The 15,436-nt window shown below is 36.6% G+C and overlaps 1 protein-coding gene and 1 long non-coding RNA gene across 3 annotated transcripts in view; one reads left to right on the forward strand and one right to left on the reverse strand.

Annotated features, from left to right (window-relative positions):
* The window catches only part of LOC309687883 (uncharacterized protein), a 264,343-nt gene that overhangs the window by 239,395 nt on the left and 9,512 nt on the right, over positions 1 to 15,436 (forward strand). The gene's annotated exons all lie outside the window — the stretch shown is intronic.
* On the reverse strand, positions 3,136 to 5,501 carry LOC309688063. Of its 2 annotated transcripts, XR_014270950.1 has the most exons (5): positions 5,190 to 5,501; positions 4,847 to 5,023; positions 4,550 to 4,657; positions 4,224 to 4,431; positions 3,136 to 4,060 (listed from the first exon to the last, which is right to left on the reverse strand). It is a non-coding gene; the product is annotated as an uncharacterized lncRNA (long non-coding RNA). The 2 variants fall into 2 exon arrangements; XR_014270951.1 differs by having other exon boundaries at positions 4,224 to 4,657.

The raw sequence follows: 15,436 nt of genomic DNA on the forward strand, positions 1-15,436 counted from the left end.
TTCTTCCGCTGATGAGATGCTAATGCACATGTCACCAGACAGACATTTCCACTTCCACCATTCTGAGCATCTACTCTCAGCGCGCCTCTCTCTGTCATTTACATATCTCTGTCACCATGTCTCCAATTTCTCTCTTCCCCTCTTCAGCTCCTTCCAGCACACTTATCTGGGCCTTGCTCTAATCTGACTCCATCTTTCTGTCACTCACTGTCCTTCTAAAGTTGCTCTCACGTCTCTTTCCATCTATTTAGGTTAAACTGTGTTGACTCAGGTCAACACGTGGTGTATTTTACCAGGTTTCACACATATGTACACAAATACATAGTGCATGCTGTCACTGAAAGATTGAAATAAGCTAAAAGTTATCACCAGAGATAGAAGGGCTCTTAAATTATAATTTATTTATCTCTAAAACCTTCTGGGCGTTGTATATGGGAGTGCCTTCCCGAGATTGACTACTGTCGCTGGTAATACAACGTGATTATACAGACATGTTCACATAAGCAAAAACAAAGTTCATTTCGGAACTTCGGTTGCAATGGTAGGAGACGTTGAGTGCAAAATGACATTCTTAGGAAATATTATGGTTTCTTGATATCACAGGATATAAAATTGATGTTTGATGTTTTCCTCACTGTGCATACAATAACCATCCAAATTTTTCCAAACTCTATACTGATACCTTAAGAAAAACTCCCAACTGTTTTGGTGACATCTGATGTAATCTTTAACTGCTGATTTGTTTCTTTTATTTTATCTTATAATATTTGGTGGCTACTTTCTTTATAGTATTATATTGTGAAAGTACATTTTTTTCTTGTCATCCCACACCTTTTACCTGCTACCCTTTAAATGCATGGCACATAGATGTGAGCCTAGATTTAATCTTCCTAGAAATTACTTGCATCTATAATTCAGTAGTGCATGGCTCATGACCCATGCAGTGTTCAGCGTCAATCCAGGAAGCACTGGTGAAAAATGAAAGTGAGAGGTGGTGGTCAGGGTAATGGATGGTAGGCAATAGCACAAAATCATCTTCTAATCTGATACTAAGCAGCACCGAGTGTTTCCAGTCATTTTTTATTACCATGTTATTACCAAACGTACAGTATGTAGGAAAGAAGCTTGATAAAACCCTAGGCTTTTCTCTATGATAATTAAGAAATGTGTTGAGCAAAAAAAAGCTACACAGAAAAATTGCAGACACTAGGAAGAGCAAGAGAGCAATTTATTTTTGGTAACAATCCAACTGAGGCAAGTATTGATATTTAACCAAGACTTATTAGTAATGATATCAGTACCTCGGTATTCATTCAGCTACACTTAGTGGATTAAATTGGGTTGTTATCTGACTTTAATGTTGGAAGCTGAATAACAAAACTTTGTGGCTTAAAAATTAAATTCCCATTCACATGGTGAAATCGACCCAATGGACTCTTTGAATGCCGGTAGTGGGTTTAACATGTGCCCCTCAGTTTTTTGCTGCCTGGTACCATACCGCTCACCGAAACTGTGCTGGGATTTGAGGCTGCTACTGCTTCTGGCAGTAATGAGCATTTCATAACTCCCTCCTTTACTGTAGTGCCCACGTGTAGGTTGCGAATTTACCTTTCCCCAAGTCAGTACCATTACTCCCCTCCTCCTGCTGTGCTGAGCTTGGTTTTTTCTTGTGGCGAGAAATCAAGTCAAAGCCCTAGACAACTCAGAGCTGTACATATGCATGTAATATTTACGCTTTTCATATAGTTTGGCTGACTGAATTAAGCTTATTTTTCAGCCATGAGAAAGGCTTTAACCTCACTTGAAGTTACCCCACATGTAATTTGTATGCAATACTGCACAAATTACCTGTTTTCCCAGATATTGATGAGTTTGACTGAGTGTTCAGACCTTAACACAGCACTGTGCAAACAAAGTCTTCCTTAAGCAACTGAGTAAGGATGTGAAAATGAAGCAAATTGGTGCCTACAAAACAGGGAAGGACTATAAAAAGATATCAAAGCACTCTGAGCTTGCAGTTTCCCATTTCTAAAAAATCATTAAGAACTTCATGTTAAAGAAAATTGTGGAAGTTAAGAAAAGATCTGGAAAACCAAGAGAACAGACCGAGAGACATAGCAAAGTGTTTGTATTTCACTGAAACTCTCTTGGTTAACATGATGTATGAAAAAACATGTACAATATCTGCCCAAGGCACTGAGTATTCAAATAGGTGGCTTCATATTACTGCAATGAGACAGTTAATAATTTCACAATGTGTGGTATTTTTTGTAAAATTGCATAATATTAATATGGTACCACTTTACAATAAGGCTTCCCTTATAGATGCTAATAAATAGTTTATAGCTATATTATTAATTAATCTGTAAATGCTTTATAAACCATTATTAATGGTTTATTATGCATTAGTTAAGGGTGAGAAAGAGGAAAAAAACTGACCGGTTTCTTGCCAAATAGTGAGCCAAATGTGTTCACCTATATATTTCATCTAGAGTTGCTATATTAAACATTTCAGACTAAGTTACTATCCTGTAAGCACAATCAGCATTTGTAAACATATTTTTTATCATAGAAAATTGTACTTCAGAAATGCATTATAAATATCCACAACTATCAATCGGAGCTTTGTTGTAAAGTGTAAAGCATAAAACCATTTATTAATGAATAATAAACATTTATAAATGCCAAATGGGAGCCTTATTGTAAAGTGTAAAGCATAACACCATTTATTAATGACTACTAAACATTTATAAATGACAAAAGATAGCTTTGTCGTAAAGTTTAAAACATGTCAACATTTATTAATCACTAATAAACATTTATAATTGCCAAATGGGAGCCTTATTGTAAAGTGTAAAGCATAACACCATTTATTAATGACTACTAAACATTTATAAATGACAAAAGATAGCTTTGTCGTAAAGTTTAAAACATGTCAACATTTATTAATCACTAATAAACATTTATAATTGCCAAATGGGAGCCTTATTGTAAAGTGTAAAGCATAACACCATTTATTAATGACTACTAAACATTTATAAATGACAAAAGATAGCTTTGTCGTAAAGTTTAAAACATGTCAACATTTATTAAGGACTAATAAACATTTATAATTGCCAAATGGGAGCCTTATTGTAAAGTGTAAAGCATAACACCATTTATTAATGACTACTAAACATTTATAAATGACAAAAGATAGCTTTGTCGTAAAGTTTAAAACATGTCAACATTTATTAAGGACTAATAAACATTTATAAATGCCAAATGGGAGCCTTATTGTAAAGTGTAAAGCATAACACCATTTATTAATCACTAATAAACATTTATAAATGACAAAAGATAGCTTTGTCGTAAAGTTTAAAACATGTCAACATTTATTAATCACTAATAAACATTTATAATTGCCTAAAGTGAGTCTTAAATGTATAATGTCACCATTTATAACACTTAGACCTAAATTACAATCAGTGCTTGAAATAACATTTAACTACTGTCAAAAATGGCAATGTATTGTAAGAGTAACACATGTAACATTAAATGTGTTTTTTAAAACACCAAACAGTCACCCACTCCAAAAAAAGTTCATGCCAGACTGGTTCAAACTGGAAATATTTTTTGTATGTCCTTAAATAAGCGTCCCAGTGGTCCATCAGGGTGTCGCGAACCAAGCCAAGATGACCACTCAAGAACCATCAGGTGTTCCTCCAGCAACTTCTCAGTGCGATTTCCTTAGTCTACGGACATGTCCTTTGATGGTCATCCAAGCCCTTTCGATATGCTGTGTATGACTGCCAGATTGAGGATCTACAAACCACCTGCTGTGATTTACAGTGTAATGTCTGTACCCTATGTTTGTCAAAACATTCTTGTAGGCTCTCCACTCATCACTGATAATGGCACTACCCAACTTAGCATGCTGTCTGATCAGAGGAACAAGGTGGCGCCTTGATCGTTTTTCAACAAGTTTTAACACGAGCCTTCGCCTTTTGTCTTTAATTCCCATCATTCCAAATACCCATTTCTTCCTTTTCCATGCATTTCCAAAGCGTCCACGTGCATACTGAAAACAAAAAGAATAAAATTAAACAGAATATCTACAAAGAAACATTCAAAAAGATGGTTGCTTCTACTAATTTTTTTAACTTATGGTAAAGGTTTCCATGTTTAGAGGACACATTCAGATCTGCATTGATTCTAACAAACCTGTCTGAGAGTTTACCAACCTTTCGCTGATGACGGAGACAGCTTTCATCTATAACCACAAATTCTCTGTCACCACCAAGACGGTGTCCATTGTTTATTCTGTGTCTTTTAATTGCACGTATACAAACATGTCGAATGTGTCTTGCCATGCTACTTAGTGTTCTGGAGCTGCCAGCCACTTCATCATCGATCATATCTATTTGTCTGAGCCTGAGCCCTTGTGAAAATCTGTGATAGAAATTGAGGCAATTATTACTTACTGAGGCCCTAATTTTATTTCACAAGTCTCGTATTGGTGTTCAATTATGAAAGGTGCATTGCTATTAATGTCTACATCTACATATACCTGTAAATGAACTTCATCCAACTGAAAAGAGATGTTTTTGATTTCTCAAAGAGGGAGCTAGTTCTAATTGTTCTGGAAACTTTCCTATGACTTGCTCTTTTGCAGCACCTGAGAACATACAAATGAGTTAAGTAAAGAAATGGACCCTTAAACAAGAGCATTAATTGAAAAGATAATCACAAAATTAAGTATGAAGAAAATAATAATGAAAAGAGGTTAATGCTCCCTCTTGCATTGATAACCGAAATATTTTGTTATATTTACTACATGCACTACATTATCATGCATTATACATACCACATATATTGGTCTTTCTTCACCACGGAAATCATTTTCATCTTATGGTGACAAACAGGACATCTAAGCTTCTTTTTTAGCAGGTGTTTCTTCTGCAGCCATTTAATGAGCCTTAGTGCCTTATATTTAGTTTGTTTTCCTTCTATTCTGGCGCGCAATCTCATTCCCAGAGACATTCTGGTGGGAAAAAATGAGTAATTTATTTTATTATCACCTCGAAACACCGTAAAATACTCTATGGGAGTCTAGTGCAAATCGGTTCAGAGTTAAAGAACTTCACATGCTATATAAAACAAGCCCTATAATCAAAAATAGTCCCACGCAAAAAAGAGGATTGTCTCACCTGTTATAATGTATCTCCGACTTTGTTATGTAGATCTAACCCGCTGGATTCATGCTAAAGAAATATGTTCTGCCGCCAAAGGGAGGGAAAACAAATTTAATTTAAACGCAGAGGAGCTTATACAACCATCCAATCACAGTTAACTTTATTAAGGAAAGCCCCTCCTCTCAGAGCGCGACAGGCAGTGGAGCGCTCTGGAAGGTCAAGCCAAAGGGGCACGAACAGACACACTGAAGGCGCTCGTTCAAGTTGCTGCACCATGGATGGAGCAGAAGATAAAAATTTGTGTGCGTCTGCGACTTACACAGTTAGCACACGTTTGAAGAGATACAAAAAGCAGAGACTGGATGATCTAGATTGCACTAAGCCAACGACGTCAGCAGTTAGACATGAAGGTGAGTATAATGCTAGCTAGCTAGCTACCTACCGAGCCATTTGGCTGCTAGCTAGCTAGCATTATACTCACCTTCATGTGGCTAACTAACATCACATAACATGTGAATAGCTCTATTACTATTGGTTATTCCAAACGATTGATATCACTTAGTTGTATATTTTTAGTTTTGTTTATGTGCATCATTAAATTTATATTAAACACCCTGGTAAGGCAGTACACATAAGAATTATTTGCCTTGTTTTAGAAATGTCTGAACCACCACATGTGTATATAACATAATTTTTACAAAGTGGCTTTTTATAAATTCAAGTTGTAACCGTTTTTAATCAATATTTTATTTGAGTTTCCCAAGTTTAGATTATAAATTATTTTAGTATTGTAATTTAATAATTGTTTGTTCTTTAGATTCTTCTTCTAATCCTGCCCCTACTGCAACTGCCCTTCTTAACAAGGAGCGAGAGAAACTGACTTTTCTTAAGGAGGAACTGGAGCGCGACACCCTGATGGACCACTGGGACGCTTATTTAAGGACATACAAAAAATATTTCCAGTTTGAACCAGTCTGGCATGAACTTTTTTTGGAGTGGGTGACTGTTTGGTGTTTTAAAAAACACATTTAATGTTACATGTGTTACTCTTACAATACATTGCCATTTTTGACAATAGTTAAATGTTATTTCAAGCACTGATTGTAATTTAGGTCTAAGTGTTATAAATGGTGACATTATACATTTAAGACTCACTTTTGGCAATTAAAAATGTTTATTAGTGATTAATAAATGTTGACATGTTTTAAACTTTACGACAAAGCTATCTTTTGTCATTTATAAATGTTTAGTAGTCATTAATAAATGGTGTTATGCTTTACACTTTACAATAAGGCTCCCATTTGTCATTTATAAATGTTTATTAGTCCTTAATAAATGTTGACATGTTTTAAACTTTACAACAAAACTCTCTTTTGTCATTTATAAATGTTTAGTAGTCATTAATAAATGGTGTTATGCTTTACACTTTACAATAAGGCTCCCATTTGGCATTTATAAATGTTTATTAGTCCTTAATAAATGTTGACATGTTTTAAACTTTACAACAAAACTCTCTTTTGTCATTTATGTTTAGTAGTCATTAATAAATGGTGTTATGCTTTACACTTTACAATAAGGCTCCCATTTGGCATTTATAAATGTTTATTAGTCATAAATAAATGGTGTCATGCTTTACACTTTACAATAAGGCTCCCATTTGGCATTTATAAATATTTATTATACATTAATAAATGGTTTTATGCCTTACACTTTACAACAAAGCTCCGATTGATAGTTGTGGATATTTATAATGCATTTCTGAAGTACAATTTTCTATGATAAAAAATATGTTTACAAATGCTGATTGTGCTTACAGGATAGTAACTTAGTCTGAAATGTTTAATATAGCAACTCTAGATGAAATATATAGGTGAACACATTTGGCTCACTATTTGGCAAGAAACCGGTCAGTTTTTTTCCTCTTTCTCACCCTTAACTAATGCATAATAAACCATTAATAATGGTTTATAAAGCATTTACAAATTAATTAATAATATAGCTATAAACTATTTATTAGCATCTATAAGGGGAGCCTTATTGTAAAGTGGTACCATTAATATATTGTCACTGTCCAGCAATAGATTGGGGAGCTGTCCGAGGTCTACCCTGCATCTTCCTCTCCACCCTAAATTAGATAAGTGGAGGAAAAATGGATTGATTAATATATTGTCTGGCTTCACAGTTTGAATAAAAGCCACACGTTAGAGATATACACGTTCCAACATACAGACTCATAATCAACCATAGAGTAAGACATTCATTCCAACGTACACACTTTCATACACAAAAATAGATCCACAGTATTGCCCAAATAATGGTGAAAAGATTAAGGGAAAGCTAATCTATAAAAATGAGTTTTCAGCAAACAAACCTGTTAGGCTGAAGAAGACTGTTCCTAAATTTGGGTACTACAACCTCAAAAGTGTAATCAGCTCTGGATTCAAAATATGAGTAATTAGGAGATCAGATGAGAAGTCGGTATCAGTGATAAGATCTTCATAGCTCTGATATATGAGCAGGAGCTTAGTGCTTTATATGTTAATAATAGGATTTTAAAGTGGATTCTGAATTTCACTGGGACAGAGGGAAGTACAGCAAGAAAAGGTTTGATATATGAGCACTGGTTACATTTTTTAGCAGCCTTGCTGCTGCGTTCTGCACCAATTGGAGACAGGCTATGGGGATGCTTGTGAAAAGTGAGTTACAAAAGTCAAGAAGAGGTCCAAATTAATGAATTACAGTAAAGATTTGATTTTTTTTCTATATTTCTGAGATAAAGGAAGCAAGGCTGGATGACATGTAAGATTCAAAATTCAGATGTTGGTCAAAGATGATAACAAGGTTCTTAGCAGACGCTCTGATGATACTGGCGAGGGGCCCGATGTACTGACTGACCTACTTAGAGCAACTGTCACAGGCAAACATGTGAAGGGTACCTCTGTTGCTCTCTCTCTCTGCAATATACTTTATATTGGTAAAAAGAAGCATTTGCATTGACAAAACAAGCAGCACACGTTACATTGGCAATGTTTATCCTATTTCTTTATGCTCTCAACACGCTGACTTTGAGTAAAATAAAGCAAATTTACTTTTACTGTATGCAAAAAATTTAACTTACTAACATTCAAACTTTTTTATGCAATGTCACCTTTAGCCAGAACAGGTATTTAAAAAGGTATGTACGGAGACCCCCGAACACTGCTCCTACTTACAACCGCACACATCTGACCATTGTCATAGTACAAGAGGGACCTCTACAGGCCACTGATGGAAACAAAAAAAAAAAGCTTTTGCACAAAACTGTCATTAGATTAAAGCTGAATGCTTGCAGACGTTTTAAGGTTAAATGCTTGCAGATGTTTCACTCACTGTCACAGTCACAGTCTCTTTCTGCCAGTCAGGAGGCATCTCACTGTCTTGTGGCCTCCAGTGACACACCCACATGAAGTCATTCATAAAGACAACACACACACTGTAAGTCTGTCCATCTGGACATTTGGATAGACTGTGGAGAGCATCAAAAGGCTAACACTGGGATGAATAACATTCATTTAATTGTTTTTTTTTATTATTATTTTTGTATAAAAGATCAATACATGACCTTTTAAATAAAATCTCTGACTTATATCAGCATACCTCCATACTAAAGTCAAAGTGCTTGAATCCCCACTGGAAACATGATCAGTAGCTCTTACACCAGTATTAGATAAGCTGTGATCACTGAAACCACTGAAAAAACAAGACTTTTTCTCATCTGTCAGTATTTGAGAGCTGCATGTGTTATCCATTCTATAAAAGCATTTGTTCCAATCCTTTGGGTAACGACTCTTCATCTAGTTGCAAGATAATGAAGGATAGTAAAATGACTAACGGAAAAATGAGGAGGAAAAACATGTTTCTGCTTCATAAAATTGTTTATTTTTCATTGTAAGGGGAAATCTGTCTACTGAGGCCTTTAAATGTTATTCAAATGGAACAAAATTGAACAGAAAATTGTTCTTTGCTTCAATTGCTCACAACAGGCCTGACAGTGTATGCAAGTGACTTTTTGTAGGGTTCACAAGCGAGAATACTTGGGAAATCACTGCTGTCATTGATGCAGTTAACATATACTTAAACTTAGCTGGCATTGAATGGTGGTAAGATGATAAATAGGCTATACCTCGGCAAGATAGAAAAACAGCAAAGGACTTTAAGCTGAAATCTTCCTTGTGAAATTTGCTGGGTCTTGAAATGGTTCTCTAGTGTCCAGTGCAATTGATATAGTGACATTTATTGAAAGCAAAACTTGTCTTGAGTACAAATGTTCAGAAACAACACGAGTGAACTGAAGTAAAGTTTTCAGGTTGGTCCAAACTTTTCAAAGAAGCAAGTTTTAGGATGCATTTGATTAGACTACGCTTGAATAAGAGACACGAAAAAGGGCATGGTCATTTTTTTTAATAAAAAGCTCACTTTGATGTTAGACGAATATGTTGATAACATAATTAGAGCATGGTATTTGGATATCTTTGTGGAGTTTATTAGACCACATCTCTAGCTTGAGTAGGCTTTCCTTGACTGTGTGTGACATTTGCCTTTATGGTTCCTTCTCCGTTTTTTATCTCTTCACCTCATAAAGAGAAATCTTAATTGGAACTTTTAGTAAACAGACAGCACCTACAGTCTGACTTTTCTCCTCGGAAGTGGGATATATCATTTATTTTGTACACCACATGCCTCCTTGTCCTTCTTACTAATGTCCTCATCGGTTTGCTGCTAGTGCTCTTGCAGCTATTTGTAGGGCCAACTTATGTGATTAATTAATGTATATTTTTAGAAACCAAGTTAAATAAACCTGGTTAGATAATGCATTTCCAGAAGTTTCTTGCTGATGATGTGTGTTAGGATAAAGGCTGAAATGAACTAGGCTATGTTGACAACTCTCAAGTTGTCATTATTAGTCTTTAAAAAATGTCATAGTTCCAAAACGTAATTATCTACTTCTACCATCCAGACAGCCCCAGTCACTGGCATTCCCTAAAGTCAATGAATTGCCATATAATACCATAGAATTACACACAATACTTTTGGAAGACCTAGAAAAAGTACATCTTTTACCACTTGTATAGTGTGCAATAAAGAAGAACAAAGGGACATTTACTGCTGCTGGGTCATTGTGACATATTTTCTTTTGCCACCAATCATCTGCAGGTATTCCCAAGTCTGACTAGATCCCTCAGCACATTATGATTGATGCATGTTCCAAACCCAGTGCTACTATAGCTAATGTTCTATGATTGATTTGGTTCAAAAAACAGACTTTCAGCAGTACTGTTGACAGGTCTATTGATGACACAATATATTTGAAAGACCTGCTTTTCTTGTCTAAAATAGGTGGTACTGAATTGGTCTGTTTTGTGTAGAAGAAGGGTGAAATGTTGCTTGCCCTTTATCTGGAACTCTGCACAGACCCTGATGAAGAAAACTTGGATTGCCTATCGCAATTTATCATTTAAATTTTAGGTTTTGTCAAGTTTTGCCAAGCCAGCAAATGAAATGAAAGGATAGGTGTGTTGAGCTCTGTGCTATGTGGTAGTTTAGCCCTCAGGTTTGCTCACACCGAAGCATGGCTATCTTTTTATGTCACAAACTGTTTGTCATCAGTTATTATTGGCATCTGTCTAGGACAGATGTCTTTTGTTGTTGTTGCTTAAGTAGTGGTAGTTTGGTTTGCTGTGTGTTTGCGTGCATCACTTTCCTCATGGTCAATTGGTTTTTGGCCCATGCAAAGCTGCAGCGTTTAATAAACATTTCTTCTGTGATCTTTACGTCTGTGTGCATGTCAATGTATGTGTGGGGGCACCCACATTGCATCAGTTTTATGCCTTTGCAGTATACAAAACAATCACTTGAATATCTGTCTTTTTGAGTGGCCCCTACTGTTCTCTGTCTAAAGCATTTCATTTTATGGCTTCCCCCCCTTTTCTTCCCAGGTGCCAAACATCTTTGCTCCAGTCCTTTCAAAACTTGCCTACTTCATGGTTCTTAAATTACTTGTTTGATAACTTGACTCCAAATACCACAATGCCTGAGATCTTGTGAGTCTGTTAAACTAGGTAGAAATGTTAGGTGTTCTCACTATTCACGTGTATTTATTTTGCCCACCCTTCCTCTAAAAAACATTAAAAAGTAATATATAATACATTCACCGGGCATTTTATTGGATACACTGGGTTAGATCTCATTTTGCCGTTAGAACTACCTTAATAGATTCAGAAAGATGCTGGAAATGGTCCTCAGGGATCTTTGATCCCGTCACAAAGTTGCTGCAGATTTGTCAGCTGCACATTCATGATGTGAATCTCTTGTTCTATCACATGCTAAAAGTGGGTTGAGATTTCGTGAGAAATTGTTCCGTACACTGAACTCTTTGTCACGTTCAAGAAATCAGTCTGAGGTGATTTGAGCTTTGTGATACAATGAGTTATTCCAAAGATGGGTCTGTGGTCATGAAAGTATAGACATGGTTAGCCACAACACTAAGGTTCCGAGAAAATCAGCATTACAACCTCAACTGATGTAAGCCAGGATGGATCCATGTTGTTTAGGCCATATTCTGACACTACCATGCAAATGTGGCAGCTGACCTGGAAAGTCAGATTTATGTGAGTCTGTAGGAATTGTATTCAGTGTCCTGTTCTTAGCTATCATAAGTGTGGTTTCTGCTGCTATATCCCCAACTGTTTAAGAGTTCCTTGTGTTGGGTGTTTGCCTACCTTGTTGGAAATGAGTTTTTGTTTTTTTTTAGTTACTGTTCCCTTCCTATCAGCACAAAGCAGACGGTTATGTGTGAAAGTCTCAGTAGTCAAAAGTTTCTGGATAACTTAGACCAACCCCTCCGACACAAACAAGAATGTCACGTTCAAAGTCACTTAAATGACCTTTCTTCCCAATTCTGATGCTCATTTACTAGTCTTTGACTATTTCTAAACACCTTAATACATTGAGTGTGAAAGAACAAGTGTACCTAAAAAGGTGACCAGTGTATATGAATACTAGAGTGATCAGTAACCCAAAAAGTGAGCGTTTGATATACTTTTTTCGTTGATGACCAGTGTTTCAGGTGGGAATGCCAGTTGCCAAAGATGATAGTTCACCGCTCTTGTCATATACATATATACGTCTACACCTGTCAGTTGTACGGACCAGCACTTTATACTCAGCTCCATATCTTCACAGTTTCCACCACAGCAGCAGTTTTATTATCTATCTTTCAAGAACTCAGTTTAAGCATTCTTCCGCTCAGCTTTAACTTAATTTAGTATGAGCAAGTATGTTCTCAATAAGCGAGGATGCACACACAAAAAAACAGGAAGATCAAGAAGGGTTTGCCAATTCTATTACCATTGCTCTTTCTGGGGAATCCAATTCTTCTCTCATCCTGCCAGCAGCATGCATTATTGATCAATATGCAATACAGCCTAGCCCCAGTGCAGTGTTGTTATGTCTGTTGTCTGTCAGCAGTGCGGCTGCCTGATGAGACTGTAAGTTTCCATAGTAACAAAATGTTAAAGGCTCCATATTACACTGATTTGCTGGCTTTATAATTTTATTCCTGAGGTCTACTAGAATAGGTTTATATGCTTTTTTTATTTTTTATTTATGTCTACAGTTTGTATGTTGTTGCATCACCTTTTTTCACAAACAGCTTGAAATGACTCATTTTACCCCTGTTTCTTTAGGCCACCCTTTGTGGTACAATCCCAGTCTGCTCCATTTGAAGCCAACTCAATTAAACAAGGAAGAACAAAAACATATTTCCATATCCTGTAGAAGACGTTTGTTAGTGTCCAGGGAGAGATTGAAAATATAAGTCAAAGACAATTCACTAAACTCAGTTACTTGCTTGTTGTTGTAGTTATCTTTTGACTTCCTTTCTAAATCTAAATGTATCTCAATGTTTGAATGCTTTAAGCAACATAAGAAAAAATAATTATGGGAATGGTCTGGCACAATATGATTGTTTGATCACGTGCTATAGGAGCATAACATGAAAAGAACTGAACCGAGAACCAGAGGCAAAGTGATGCTTGTATTGTTCATATTCAACACATTCATCATGTTTTGTGGGGGGAGTTCTAGGGCTTTTCTATCTCCATCAACGGTTTAATGATCTAAAATGTCACAGGTTTATTCAGATTGTCTAATGTTTCAAACAACAAATAGTCAGCTTTGACATTTCTAATTGCATTCCTGCTTGCATTGCATAGTTGCGCGAAAACAAACCACATTCCACATGAAACACACACTGTTCCCTTATTGACTTTGACACTAAAACTATTGTGCGCGTGTTTGTCTTTGTGTGGCAGCTAGTACAAAAGAATATTTACTTTATTGTTACTTAAATAATTTTAATTAAAGGGAGGAAACCAAAGCACTCAGTTGCAAACCTGGAGAACAGAAACTATAAAGAAGTAAAATAGTTAAATGTAGCCATTCTGTTTTTGCATGATCATCAACTCTCACCACCTGGCTTATATTGCACAGGCTCTTCTCAACAGTATTGTGGGTTTTACTTTCTGCTCCATCTTATTGTGGTGCAGCTCTTTAGAGAGAGGTATTTCATAAACCTCCTTATTTCTGTGGTTTCGTTGAATACCTTTGTCTTATTATAGATATCTTTCCTCTTTGGCTCTCTTGCACCTTTTTCTCAGTTTTTCCTCAATTGCACTCAGATTTGAGATTTTCCTCCCCTCTCAGACTCTTGAAATTATCCTTGATTGACCAGGTTGTTTTGGGGATGCAGCTCTGATCTTCTCACTATCCTATTTTCCGGTAGTTCTAAGCAGACCTGTTTGCCCCCTCCTGAAAGCAATAAGAGCTTCCCATAGAGAGGGGATTTCCTTTTATTTGTCTTGATTTATCGCCACCTTCGACCTGTGTTTGATGTTAAATCAGTCTTGCTTTCATTCTTTTGTTCTCCAAAGCATTGTCGAAGTTTCTGAATTTGTTTTTAGTCAGTATTCACTGAAGTGTTATTTTGACTGAGTTTCTTTGGTTTAGCCTCATAACTTAGTGCCTTCTTTTTTTTACCAGTCTTCTCCATTAAGCTTAGTTCTGGCTTTAGGACTTGTCTAAAGTGGAGATTATACTCTGCTGTGGACACAGCCAGCTGGAGACACCACAGCCAAGTCATTCTTCTTATAATTCTTTGAAGTTTGCCTTAAAGTTCCATGCATACTTGAAGTGTATTGTCTGCTCAGAGCCTCGTGCTCACCGTCTGATGATGTAATTACATCACTCAGACCCAAGAGGACCCTGACAGACTCATGGTTGTGAAAAGTAAAACATGCCTGCTCCTTTCTAGACTGAGTTTGAAGCTGCAAGGCACTTACTCAAACGCATGAAAGACGTGCACACTTTTGTTTTTTAGCAGTTGATTTAGCCCCATCTTAACACACACAAGGCAAAAAGCTTATCAACTCAAAATCCTAAACCAGATAAACTTTTTACACCTGCTGTTAAACATAAGGATGTGCTTTTGAGGGCTCATCAGCACTGGGCAATATTTTCTTACTTTCTTACTTTGCAAAAAGCATAAATTGTCAGACAGATGAACCAGATGAACCATATTTAGAGCCCATTTATTCAAAGTGCTGTAGTTTCATTCCCATGATTGTTTTTGCAAAGGGACGTGCGTCTGTGGATGAAACTAATTACAACACTTATGGAAGCCAGGCTTGAAAGAGAGAGATGCGGAGAGCGAAAGATAGAGTAAGGAGAAAAGAGGAATCAATACTTACCCTGAGCTAGTCTTCTTCTAAGTGAACAGCACAGCTTATGATGTTACACTCACATCAGCTGTCAAGGGGAGTGTTGAGCATTTGTGTGTGTGTGTGTGTGTGTGTGTGTGTGTGTGTGTGTGTGTGTGTGTGTGTGTGTGTGTGTGTATTTAATGCCCTGCAATGCTCCTGGCGGATGGGCCAGGTGGCCGTCCTGTTGTGTGGGAGGAAGTAAGCCTTTGCACACAGATATGGTGGGCACAGTTTTCAAAGAGGAAACTCAGCTACACAAACACACCATGTACAAGGGGGGGAAATGAGGACTACAACGTGTCAAACCACATTCAGTTTATCAGCAGAAGTTTCAAACAGTCATCTGAACCACTGGACCGTCTGATGAAAAAGAGAGGCAACATAGCCATGAAAACTTTAATCTCTGTAGATCTCACACATCTCTGTGGCAAGCAGCTTTCAATTACACATGCATGTGTTACTTGT

This window comes from Aulonocara stuartgranti, assembly GCF_965226115.1.
Source record: "Aulonocara stuartgranti genome assembly, chromosome: 14".
In the NCBI taxonomy this organism is placed as follows: domain Eukaryota; kingdom Metazoa; phylum Chordata; class Actinopteri; order Cichliformes; family Cichlidae; genus Aulonocara; species Aulonocara stuartgranti.